Consider the following 13,114-nt stretch of genomic DNA (forward strand, 5'->3'; position numbering starts at 1 on the left):
CGCGCGGTCATAATTTCAGCAAAAATCTGACGTTCTGCAATTCTTTCAAAAATGGTGCCAAACTGTTGCAAACGATCCCCTGAAAGCTTTTTCGGTGGAAACAGATGTGTTTTTATCATGGGAAACAAAATTTGCCTTTGACGTCTGAACAACTTTTTTTGAAAAAATCCCTAAGCCGCGCGGTCACAATTTCAGCAAACATCTGACGTTCTGCAATTCACTCAAAAATGCTGCCAAACTGTTTCAAACGATCCGCTGAAAGCTTTTTCGGTGGAAACAGATGGGTTTTTATCATGGGAAACAAAATTTGCCTTTGACGTCTGAACAACTTTTTTTGAAAAAATCCCTAAGCCGCGCGGTCACAATTTCAGCAAACATCTGACGTTCTGCAATTCACTCAAAAATGCTGCCAAACTGTTTCAAACGATCCGCTGAAAGCTTTTTCGGTGGAAACAGATGGGTTTTTATCATGGGAAACAGAATTAGCCCTCAACGTCGGAACAACTTTTTTTGAAAAAATCCCTAAGGCGCGCGGTCACAATTTCATCAAATATCTGACGTTCTGCAATTCTTTCAAAAATGGTGCCAAACTGTTGCAAACGATCCCCTGAAAGCTTTTTCGGTGGAAACAGATGTGTTTTTATCATGGGAAACAGAATTAGCCCTTGACGTCTGAACAACTTTTTTTTGAAAAAATCCCTAAGCCGCGCGGTCACAATTTCAGCAAAAATCTGACGTTCTGCAATTCACTCAGAAATGGTGCCAAACTGTTTCAAACGATCCGCTGAAAGCTTTTTCGGTGGAAACAGATGGGTTTTTAGCATGGGAAACAGAATTAGCCCTTGACGTCTGAACAACTTTTTTTGAAAAAATCCCTAAGGCGCGCGGTCACAATTTCATCAAATATCTGACGTTCTGCAAATCTTTCAAAAATGGTGCCAAACTGTTGCAAACGATCCCCTGAAAGCTTTTTCGGTGGAAACAGATGTGTTTTTATCATGGGAAACAGAATTAGCCCTCGACGTCTGAACAACTTTTTTTGAAAAAATCCCTAAGGTGCGCGGTCACAATTTCAGCAAAAATCTGACGTTCTGCAATTCTTTCAAAAATTGTGCCAAACTGTTGCAAACGATCCCCTTTAAGCTTTTTCGGTGGAAACAGATGTGTTTTTATCATGGGAAACAGAATTTGCCTTTGACGTCTGAACAACTTTTTTTGAAAAAATCCCTAAGCCGCGCGGTCACAATTTCAGCAAAAATCTGACGTTCTGCAATTCACTCAGAAATGGTGCCAAACTGTTGCAAACGATCCCCTGAAAGCTTTTTCGGTGGAAACAGATGTGTTTTTATCATGGGAAACAGAATTAGGCCTTGATGTCTGAACAACTTTTTTTGAAAAAATCCCTAAGGCGCGCGGTCACAATTTCAGCAAAAATCTGACGTTCTGCAATTCACTCAAAAATGCTGCCAAACTGTTGCAAACGATCCTCTGAAAGCTTTTCGGTGGAAACAGATGTGTTTTTATCATGGGAAACAGAATTTGCCTTTGACGTCTGAACAACTTTTTTTGAAAAAATCCCTAAGCCGCGCAGTCACAATTTCAGCAAACATCTGACGTTCTGCAATTCACTCAAAAATGCTGCCAAACTGTTTCAAACGATCCGCTGAAAGCTTTTTCGGTGGAAACAGATGGGTTTTTATCATGGGAAACAGAATTAGCCCTCGACGTCGGAAGAACTTTTTTTGAAAAAATCCCTAAGCTGCGCGGTCACAATTTCATCAAATATCTGACGTTCTGCAAATCTTTCAAAAATGGTGCCAAACTGTTGCAAACGATCCCCTGAAAGCTTTTTCGGTGGAAACAGATGTGTTTTTATCATGGGAAACAGAATTAGCCCTTGACGTCTGAACAACTTTTTTTGAAAAAATCCCTAAGCCGCGCGGTCACAATTTCAGCAAAAATCTGACGTTCTGCAATTCACTCAGAAATGGTGCCAAACTGTTTCAAACGATCCGCTGAAAGCTTTTTCGGTGGAAACAGATGGGTTTTTATCATGGGAAACAGAATTAGCCCTCAACGTCTGAACAACTTTTTTTGAAAAAATCCCTAAGGCGCGCGGTCACAATTTCATCAAATATCTGACGTTCTGCAAATCTTTCAAAAATGGTGCCAAACTGTTGCAAACGATCCCCTGAAAGCTTTTTCGGTGGAAACAGATGGGTTTTTATCATGGGAAACAGAATTAGCCCTCGACGTCGGAACAACTTTTTTTGAAAAAATCCCTAAGCCGCGCGGTCACAATTTCATCAAATATCTGACGTTCTGCAATTCACTCAGAAATGGTGCCAAACTGTTGCAAACGATCCCCTGAAAGCTTTTTCGGTGGAAACAGATGTGTTTTTATCATGGGAAACAGAATTAGGCCTTGATGTCTGAACAACTTTTTTTGAAAAAATCCCTAAGGCGCGCGGTCACTATTTCAGCAAAAATCTGACGTTCTGCAATTCTTTCAAAAATGGTGCCAAACTGTTGCAAACGATCCTCTGAAAGCTTTTCGGTGGAAACAGATGTGTTTTTATCATGGGAAACAGAATTTGCCTTTGACGTCTGAACAACTTTTTTTGAAAAAATCCCTAAGCCGCGCAGTCACAATTTCAGCAAACATCTGACGTTCTGCAATTCACTCAAAAATGCTGCCAAACTGTTTCAAACGATCCGCTGAAAGCTTTTTCGGTGGAAACAGATGGGTTTTTATCATGGGAAACAGAATTAGCCCTCGACGTCTGAACAACTTTTTTTGAAAAAATCCCTAAGGTGCGCGGTCACAATTTCAGCAAAAATCTGACGTTCTGCAATTCTTTCAAAAATTGTGCCAAACTGTTGCAAACGATCCCCTTTAAGCTTTTTCGGTGGAAACAGATGTGTTTTTATCATGGGAAACAGAATTTGCCTTTGACGTCTGAACAACTTTTTTTGAAAAAATCCCTAAGCCGCGCGGTCACAATTTCAGCAAAAATCTGACGTTCTGCAATTCACTCAGAAATGGTGCCAAACTGTTGCAAACGATCCCCTGAAAGCTTTTTCGGTGGAAACAGATGTGTTTTTATCATGGGAAACAGAATTAGGCCTTGATGTCTGAACAACTTTTTTTGAAAAAATCCCTAAGGCGCGCGGTCACAATTTCAGCAAAAATCTGACGTTCTGCAATTCACTCAAAAATGCTGCCAAACTGTTGCAAACGATCCTCTGAAAGCTTTTCGGTGGAAACAGATGTGTTTTTATCATGGGAAACAGAATTTGCCTTTGACGTCTGAACAACTTTTTTTGAAAAAATCCCTAAGCCGCGCAGTCACAATTTCAGCAAACATCTGACGTTCTGCAATTCACTCAAAAATGCTGCCAAACTGTTTCAAACGATCCGCTGAAAGCTTTTTCGGTGGAAACAGATGGGTTTTTATCATGGGAAACAGAATTAGCCCTCGACGTCGGAAGAACTTTTTTTGAAAAAATCCCTAAGCTGCGCGGTCACAATTTCATCAAATATCTGACGTTCTGCAAATCTTTCAAAAATGGTGCCAAACTGTTGCAAACGATCCCCTGAAAGCTTTTTCGGTGGAAACAGATGTGTTTTTATCATGGGAAACAGAATTAGCCCTTGACGTCTGAACAACTTTTTTTGAAAAAATCCCTAAGCCGCGCGGTCACAATTTCAGCAAAAATCTGACGTTCTGCAATTCACTCAGAAATGGTGCCAAACTGTTTCAAACGATCCGCTGAAAGCTTTTTCGGTGGAAACAGATGGGTTTTTATCATGGGAAACAGAATTAGCCCTCAACGTCTGAACAACTTTTTTTGAAAAAATCCCTAAGGCGCGCGGTCACAATTTCATCAAATATCTGACGTTCTGCAAATCTTTCAAAAATGGTGCCAAACTGTTGCAAACGATCCCCTGAAAGCTTTTTCGGTGGAAACAGATGGGTTTTTATCATGGGAAACAGAATTAGCCCTCGACGTCGGAACAACTTTTTTTGAAAAAATCCCTAAGCCGCGCGGTCACAATTTCATCAAATATCTGACGTTCTGCAATTCACTCAGAAATGGTGCCAAACTGTTGCAAACGATCCCCTGAAAGCTTTTTCGGTGGAAACAGATGTGTTTTTATCATGGGAAACAGAATTAGGCCTTGATGTCTGAACAACTTTTTTTGAAAAAAATCCCTAAGGCGCGCGGTCACTATTTCAGCAAAAATCTGACGTTCTGCAATTCTTTCAAAAATGGTGCCAAACTGTTGCAAACGATCCTCTGAAAGCTTTTCGGTGGAAACAGATGTGTTTTTATCATGGGAAACAGAATTTGCCTTTGACGTCTGAACAACTTTTTTTGAAAAAATCCCTAAGCCGCGCAGTCACAATTTCAGCAAACATCTGACGTTCTGCAATTCACTCAAAAATGCTGCCAAACTGTTTCAAACGATCCGCTGAAAGCTTTTTCGGTGGAAACAGATGGGTTTTTATCATGGGAAACAGAATTTGCCTTTGACGTCTGAACAACTTTTTTTGAAAAAATCCCTAAGCCGCGCGGTCACAATTTCAGCAAAAATCTGACGTTCTGCAATTCACTCAGAAATGGTGCCAAACTGTTGCAAACGATCCGCTGAAAGCTTTTTCGGTGGAAACAGATGGGTTTTTATCATGGGAAACAGAATTAGCCCTCAACGTTGGAACAACTTTTTTTGAAAAAATCCCTAAGCCGCGCGGTCACAATTTCAGCAAAAATCTGACGTTCTGCAATTCACTCAAAAATGCTGCCAAACTGTTTCAAACGATCCGCTGAAAGCTTTTTCGGTGGAAACAGATGGGTTTTTATCATGGGAAACAGAATTAGCCCTCGACGTCGGAAGAACTTTTTTTGAAAAAATCCCTAAGGCGCGCGGTCACAATTTCATCAAATATCTGACGTTCTTCAATTCACTCAGAAATGGTGCCAAACTGTTGCAAACGATCCCCTGAAAGCTTTTTTGGTGGAAACACATGGGTTTTTATCATGGGAAACAGAATTAGCCCTCGACGTCGGAACAACTTTTTTTGAAAAAATCCCTAAGGCGCGCGGTCACAATTTCATCAAATATCTGACATTCTGCAAATCTTTCAAAAATGGTGCCAAACTGTTGCAAACGATCCCCTGAAAGCTTTTTCGGTGGAAACAGATGTGTTTTTATCATGGGAAACAGAATTAGCCCTTGACGTCTGAAAAACTTTTTTTGAAAAAATCCCTAACGCGCGCGGTCACAATTTCAGCAAAAATCTGACGTTCTGCAATTCTTTCAAAAATGGTGCCAAACTGTTGCAAACGATCCCCTGAAAGCTTTTTCGGTTGAAACAGATGTGTTTTTATCATGGGAAACAAAATTTGCCTTTGACGTCTGAACAACTTTTTTTGAAAAAATCCCTAAGCCGCGCGGTCACAATTTCAGCAAACATCTGACGTTCTGCAATTCACTCAAAAATGCTGCCAAACTGTTTCAAACGATCCGCTGAAAGCTTTTTCGGTGGAAACAGATGGGTTTTTATCATGGGAAACAAAATTTGCCTTTGACGTCTGAACAACTTTTTTTGAAAAAATCCATAAGCCGCGCGGTCACAATTTCAGCAAACATCTGACGTTCTGCAATTCACTCAAAAATGCTGCCAAACTGTTTCAAACGATCCGCTGAAAGCTTTTTCGGTGGAAACAGATGGGTTTTTATCATGGGAAACAGAATTAGCCCTCAACGTCGGAAAAACTTTTTTTGAAAAAATCCCTAAGGCGCGCGGTCACAATTTCATCAAATATCTGACGTTCTGCAATTCTTTCAAAAATGGTGCCAAACTGTTGCAAACGATCCCCTGAAAGCTTTTTCGGTGGAAACAGATGTGTTTTTATCATGGGAAACAGAATTTGCCTTTGACGTCTGAACAACTTTTTTTGAAAAAATCCCTAAGCCGCGCGGTCACAATTTCAGCAAAAATCTGACGTTCTGCAATTCACTCAGAAATGGTGCCAAACTGTTGCAAACGATCCGCTGAAAGCTTTTTCGGTGGAAACAGATGGGTTTTTATCATGGGAAACAGAATTAGCCCTCAACGTTGGAACAACTTTTTTTGAAAAAATCCCTAAGGCGCGCGGTCACAATTTCAGCAAAAATCTGACGTTCTGCAATTCACTCAACAATGCTGCCAAACTGTTTCAAACGATCCGCTGAAAGCTTTTTCGGTGGAAACAGATGGGTTTTTATCATGGGAAACAGAATTAGCCCTCGACGTCAGAACAACTTTTTTTGAAAAAATCCCTAAGCCGCGCGGTCACAATTTCATCAAATATCTGACGTTCTGCAATTCTTTCAAAAATGGTGCCAAACTGTTGCAAACGATCCTCTGAAAGCTTTTCGGTGGAAACAGATGTGTTTTTATCATGGGAAACAGAATTTGCCTTTGACGTCTGAACAACTTTTTTTGAAAAAATCCCTAAGCCGCGCAGTCACAATTTCAGCAAACATCTGACGTTCTGCAATTCACTCAAAAATGCTGCCAAACTGTTTCAAACGATCCGCTGAAAGCTTTTTCGGTGGAAACAGATGGGTTTTTATCATGGGAAACAGAATTAGCCCTCGACGTCGGAAGAACTTTTTTTGAAAAAATCCCTAAGGCGCGCGGTCACAATTTCATCAAATATCTGACGTTCTGCAAATCTTTCAAAAATGGTGCCAAACTGTTGCAAACGATCCCCTGAAAGCTTTTTCGGTGGAAACAGATGTGTTTTTATCATGGGAAACAGAATTAGCCCTTGACGTCTGAACAACTTTTTTTGAAAAAATCCCTAAGGCGCGCGGTCACAATTTCAGCAAAAATCTGACGTTCTGCAATTCACTCAGAAATGGTGCCAAACTGTTGCAAACGATCCCCTGAAAGCTTTTTCTGTGGAAACAGATGTGTTTTTATCATGGGAAACAGAATTAGGCCTTGATGTCTGAACAACTTTTTTTGAAAAAATCCCTAAGGCGCGCGGTCACAATTTCAGCAAAAATCTGACGTTCTGCAATTCACTCAGAAATGGTGCCAAACTGTTGCTAACGATCCCCTGAAAGCTTTTTTGGTGGAAACAGATGGGTTTTTATCATGGGAAACAGAATTAGCCCTCGACGTCGGAACAACTTTTTTTGAAAAAATCCCTAAGGCGCGCGGTCACAATTTCATCAAATATCTGACATTCTGCAAATCTTTCAAAAATGGTGCCAAACTGTTGCAAACGATCCCCTGAAAGCTTTTTCGGTGGAAACAGATGTGTTTTTATCATGGGAAACAAAATTTGCCTTTGACGTCTGAACAACTTTTTTTGAAAAAATCCCTAAGGCGCGCGGTCACAATTTCAGCAAACATCTGACGTTCTGCAATTCACTCAAAAATGCTGCCAAACTGTTTCAAACGATCCGCTGAAAGCTTTTTCGGTGGAAACAGATGGGTTTTTATCACGGGAAACAGAATTAGCCCTCGACGTCAGAACAACTTTTTTTGAAAAAATCCCTAAGGCGCGCGGTCACAATTTCAGCAAACATCTGACGTTCTGCAATTCACTCAAAAATGCTGCCAAACTGTTTCAAACGATCCGCTGAAAGCTTTTTCGGTGGAAACAGATGGGTTTTTATCATGGGAAACAGAATTAGCCCTCAACGTTGGAACAACTTTTTTTGAAAAAATCCCTAAGGCGCGCGGTCACAATTTCAGCAAAAATCTGACGTTCTGCAATTCACTCAAAAATGCTGCCAAACTGTTTCAAACGATCCGCTGAAAGCTTTTTCGGTGGAAACAGATGGGTTTTTATCATGGGAAACAGAATTAGCCCTCGACGTCGGAAGAACTTTTTTTGAAAAAATCCCTAAGCCGCGCGGTCACAATTTCATCAAATATCTGACGTTCTGCAAATCTTTCAAAAATGGTGCCAAACTGTTGCAAACGATCCCCTGAAAGCTTTTTCGGTGGAAACAGATGTGTTTTTATCATGGGAAACAGAATTAGCCCTTGACGTCTGAACAACTTTTTTTGAAAAAATCCCTAAGCCGCGCGGTCACAATTTCAGCAAAAATCTGACGTTCTGCAATTCACTCAGAAATGGTGCCAAACTGTTGCAAACGATCCCCTGAAAGCTTATTCGGTGGAAACAGATGTGTTTTTATCATGGGAAACAGAATTAGCCCTCGACGTTTGAACAACTTTTTTTGAAAAAATCCCTAAGCCGCGCGGTCACAATTTCATCAAACCTCTGACGTTCTGCAATTCACTCAAAAATGGTGCCCAACTGTTGCAAACGATCCGCTGAAAGCTTTTTCGGTGGAAACAGATGTGTTTTTATCATGGGAAACAGAATTAGCCCTTGACATCTGAACAACTTTTTTTGAAAAAATCCCTAAGGCGCGCGGTCACAATTTCAGCAAAAATCTGACGTTCTGCAATTCACTCAGAAATGGTGCCAAACTGTTGCAAACGATCCCCTGAAAGCTTTTTTGGTGGAAACAGATGGGTTTTTATCATGGGAAACAGAATTAGGCCTTGATGTCTGAACAACTTTTTTTGAAAAAATCCCTAAGGCGCGCGGTCACAATTTCAGCAAAAATCTGACGTTCTGCAATTCACTCAAAAATGCTGCCAAACTGTTTCAAACGATCCGCTGAAAGCTTTTTCGGTGGAAACAGATGGGTTTTTATCATGGGAAACAGAATTAGCCCTCGACGTCGGAACAACTTTTTTTGAAAAAATCCCTAAGGCGCGCGGTCACATTTTCATCAAATATCTGACATTCTGCAAATCTTTCAAAAATGGTGCCAAACTGTTGCAAACGATCCCCTGAAAGCTTTTTCGGTGGAAACAGATGTTTTTTTATCATGGGAAACAGAATTTGCCTTTAACGTCTGAACAACTTTTTTTGAAAAAATCCCTAAGCCGCGCGGTCACAATTTCAGCAAACATCTGACGTTCTGCAATTCACTCAAAAATGCTGCCAAACTGTTTCAAACGATCCGCTGAAAGCTTTTTCGGTGGAAACAGATGGGTTTTTATCATGGGAAACAGAATTAGCCCTCGACGTCGGAAGAACTTTTTTTGAAAAAATCCCTAAGCCGCGCGGTCACAATTTCATCAAATATCTGACGTTCTGCAAATCTTTCAAAATTGGTGCCAAACTGTTGCAAACGATCCCCTGAAAGCTTTTTCGGTGGAAACAGATGTGTTTTTATCATGGGAAACAGAATTAGCCCTTGACGTCTGAACAACTTTTTTTGAAAAAATCCCTAAGCCGCGCGGTCACAATTTCAGCAAAAATCTGACGTTCTGCAATTCACTCAGAAATGGTGCCAAACTGTTGCAAACGATCCCCTGAAAGCTTTTTCGGTGGAAACAGATGGGTTTTTATCATGGGAAACAGAATTAGCCCTCGACGTTTGAACAACTTTTTGTGAAAAAATCCCTAAGCCGCGCGGTCACAATTTCAACAAACCTCTGACGTTCTGCAATTCACTCAAAAATGGTGCCCAACTGTTGCAAACGATCCGCTGAACGCTTTTTCGGTGGAAACAGATGTGTTTTTATCATGGGAAACAGAATTAGCCCTTGACGTCTGAACAACTTTTTTTGAAAAAATCCCTAAGGCGAGCGGTCACAATTTCAGCAAAAATCTGACGTTCTGCAATTCACTCAGAAATGGTGCCAAACTGTTGAAAACGATCCCCTGAAAGCTTTTTCTGTGGAAACAGATGGGTTTTTATCATGGGAAACAGAATTAGCCCTCGACGTCGGAACAACTTTTTTTGAAAAAATCCCTAAGGCGCGCGGTCACAATTTCATCAAATATCTGACATTCTGCAAATCTTTCAAAAATGGTGCCAAACTGTTGCAAACGATCCGCTGAAAGCTTTTCTGGTGGAAACTGATGGGTTTTTATCATGGGAAACAGAATTAGCCCTCGACGTCGGAACAACTTTTTTTGAAAAAATCCCGAAGCCGCGCGGTCACAATTTCAGCAAACATCTGACGTTCTGCAATTCACTCAAAAATGGTGCCCAACTGTTGCAAACGATCCGCTGAACGCTTTTTCTGTGGAAACAGATGTGTTTTTATCATGGGAAACAGAATTAGCCCTTGACGTCTGAACAACTTTTTTTGAAAAAATCCCTAAGGCGAGCGGTCAGAATTTCAGCAAAAATCTGACGTTCTGCAATTCACTCAGAAATGGTGCCAAACTGTTGAAAACGATCCCCTGAAAGCTTTTTCGGTGGAAACAGATGTGTTTTTATCATGGGAAACAGAATTAGCCCTTGATGTCTGAACAACTTTTTTTGAAAAAATCCCTAAGGCGCGCGGTCACAATTTCAGCAAAAATCTGACGTTCTGCAATTCTTTCAAAAATGGTGCCCAACTGTTGCAAACGATCCGCTGAAAGCTTTTTCGGTGGAAACAGATGGGTTTTTATCATGGGAAACAGAATTAGCCCTCGACGTCGGAACAACTTTTTTTGAAAAAATCCCTATGGCGCGCGGTCACAATTTCATCAAATATCTGACATTCTGCAAATCTTTCAAAAATGGTGCCAAACTGTTGCAAACGATCCGCTGAAAGCTTTTCTGGTGGAAACTGATGGGTTTTTATCATGGGAAACAGAATTAGCCCTCGACGTCGGAAAAACTTTTTTTGAAAAAATCCCTAAGCCGCGCGGTCACAATTTCAGCAAACATCTGACGTTCTGCAATTCACTCAAAAATGGTGCCAAACTGTTGCAAACGATCCCCTGAAAGCTTTTTCGGTGGAAACAGATGTGTTTTTATCATGGGAAACAGAATTAGCCCTCGACGTTTGAACAACTTTTTGTGAAAAAATCCCTAAGCCGCGCGGTCACAATTTCAACAAACCTCTGACGTTCTGCAATTCACTCAAAAATGCTGCCAAACTGTTGCAAACGATCCCCTGAAAGCTTTTTCGGTGGAAACAGATGTGTTTTTATCATGGGAAACAGAATTTGCCTTTGACGTCTGAACAACTTTTTTTGAAAAAATCCCTAAGGCGCGCGGTCACAATTTCAGCAAAAATCTGACGTTCTGCAATTCACTCAGAAATGGTGCCAAACTGTTGCAAACGATCCGCTGAAAGCTTTTTCGGTGGAAACAGATGGGTTTTTATCATGGGAAACAGAATTAGCCCTCGACGTCGGAACAACTTTTTGAGAAAAAATCCCTAAGGCGCGCGGTCACAATTTCAGCAGAAATCTGACGTTCTGCAATTCTTTCAAACATGGTGCCAAACTATTGCAAACGATCCCCTGAAAGCTTTTTCGGTGGAAACAGATGGGTTTTTATCATGGGAAAGAGAATTAGAACTCGACGTCGGAACAACTTTTTTTGAAAAAATCCCTAAGCCGCGCGGTCACAATTTCAGCAAAAATCTGACGTTCTGCAATTCACTCAAAAATGGTGACAAACTGTTGCAAACGATCCCCTGAAAGCTTTTTCGGTGGAAACAGATGGGTTTTTATCATGGGAAACAGAATTAGCCCTCGACGTCGGAACAACTTTTTTTGAAAAAATCCCTAAGCCGCGCGGTCACAATTTCAGCAAAAATCTGACGTTCTGCAATTCACTCAAAAATGGTGCCAAACTGTTGCAAACGATGCCCTGAAATCTTTTTCAGTGGAAACAGATGTGTTTTTATCATGGGAAACAGAATTTGCCTTTGAGGTCTGAACAACTTTTTTTGAAAAAATCCCTAAGGCGCGCGGTCACAATTTCAGCAAAAATCTGACGTTCTGCAATTCACTCAGAAATGGTGCCAAACTGTTGCAAACGATCCCCTGAAAGCTTTTTCGGTGGAAACAGATGTGTTTTTATCATGGGAAACAGAATTAGGCCTTGATGTCTGAACAACTTTTTTTGAAAAAATCCCTAAGGCGCGCGGTCACAATTTCATCAAATATCTGACGTTCTGCAATTCTTTCAAAAATGGTGCCAAACTGTTGCAAACGATCCTCTGAAAGCTTTTCGGTGGAAACAGATGTGTTTTTATCATGGGAAACAGAATTTGCCTTTGACGTCTGAACAACTTTTTTTGAAAAAATCCCTAAGCCGCGCAGTCACAATTTCAGCAAACATCTGACGTTCTGCAATTCACTCAAAAATGCTGCCAAACTGTTTCAAACGATCCGCTGAAAGCTTTTTCGGTGGAAACAGATGGGTTTTTATCATGGGAAACAGAATTAGCCCTCGACGTCGGAAGAACTTTTTTTGAAAAAATCCCTAAGCCGCGCGGTCACAATTTCATCAAATATCTGACGTTCTGCAAATCTTTCAAAAATGGTGCCAAACTGTTGCAAACGATCCCCTGAAAGCTTTTTCGGTGGAAACAGATGTGTTTTTATCATGGGAAACAGAATTAGCCCTTGACGTCTGAACAACTTTTTTTGAAAAAATCCCTAAGGCGCGCGGTCACAATTTCAGCAAAAATCTGACGTTCTGCAATTCACTCAGAAATGGTGCCAAACTGTTGCAAACGATCCCCTGAAAGCTTTTTCGGTGGAAACAGATGTGTTTTTATCATGGGAAACAGAATTAGGCCTTGATGTCTGAACAACTTTTTTTGAAAAAATCCCTAAGGCGCGCGGTCACAATTTCATCAAATATCTGACGTTCTGCAATTCTTTCAAAAATGGTGCCAAACTGTTGCAAACGATCCTCTGAAAGCTTTTCGGTGGAAACAGATGTGTTTTTATCATGGGAAACAGAATTTGCCTTTGACGTCTGAACAACTTTTTTTGAAAAAATCCCTAAGCCGCGCAGTCACAATTTCAGCAAACATCTGACGTTCTGCAATTCACTCAAAAATGCTGCCAAACTGTTTCAAACGATCCGCTGAAAGCTTTTTCGGTGGAAACAGATGGGTTTTTATCATGGGAAACAGAATTAGCAATCGACGTCGGAAGAACTTTTTTTGAAAAAATCCCTAAGCCGCGCGGTCACAATTTCATCAAATATCTGACGTTCTGCAAATCTTTCAAAAATGGTGCCAAACTGTTGCAAACGATCCCCTGAAAGCTTTTTCGG

Source organism: Podarcis tiliguerta (assembly GCF_965153285.1).
Source record: "Podarcis tiliguerta genome assembly, chromosome: 5".
Lineage (NCBI taxonomy): Eukaryota > Metazoa > Chordata > Lepidosauria > Squamata > Lacertidae > Podarcis > Podarcis tiliguerta.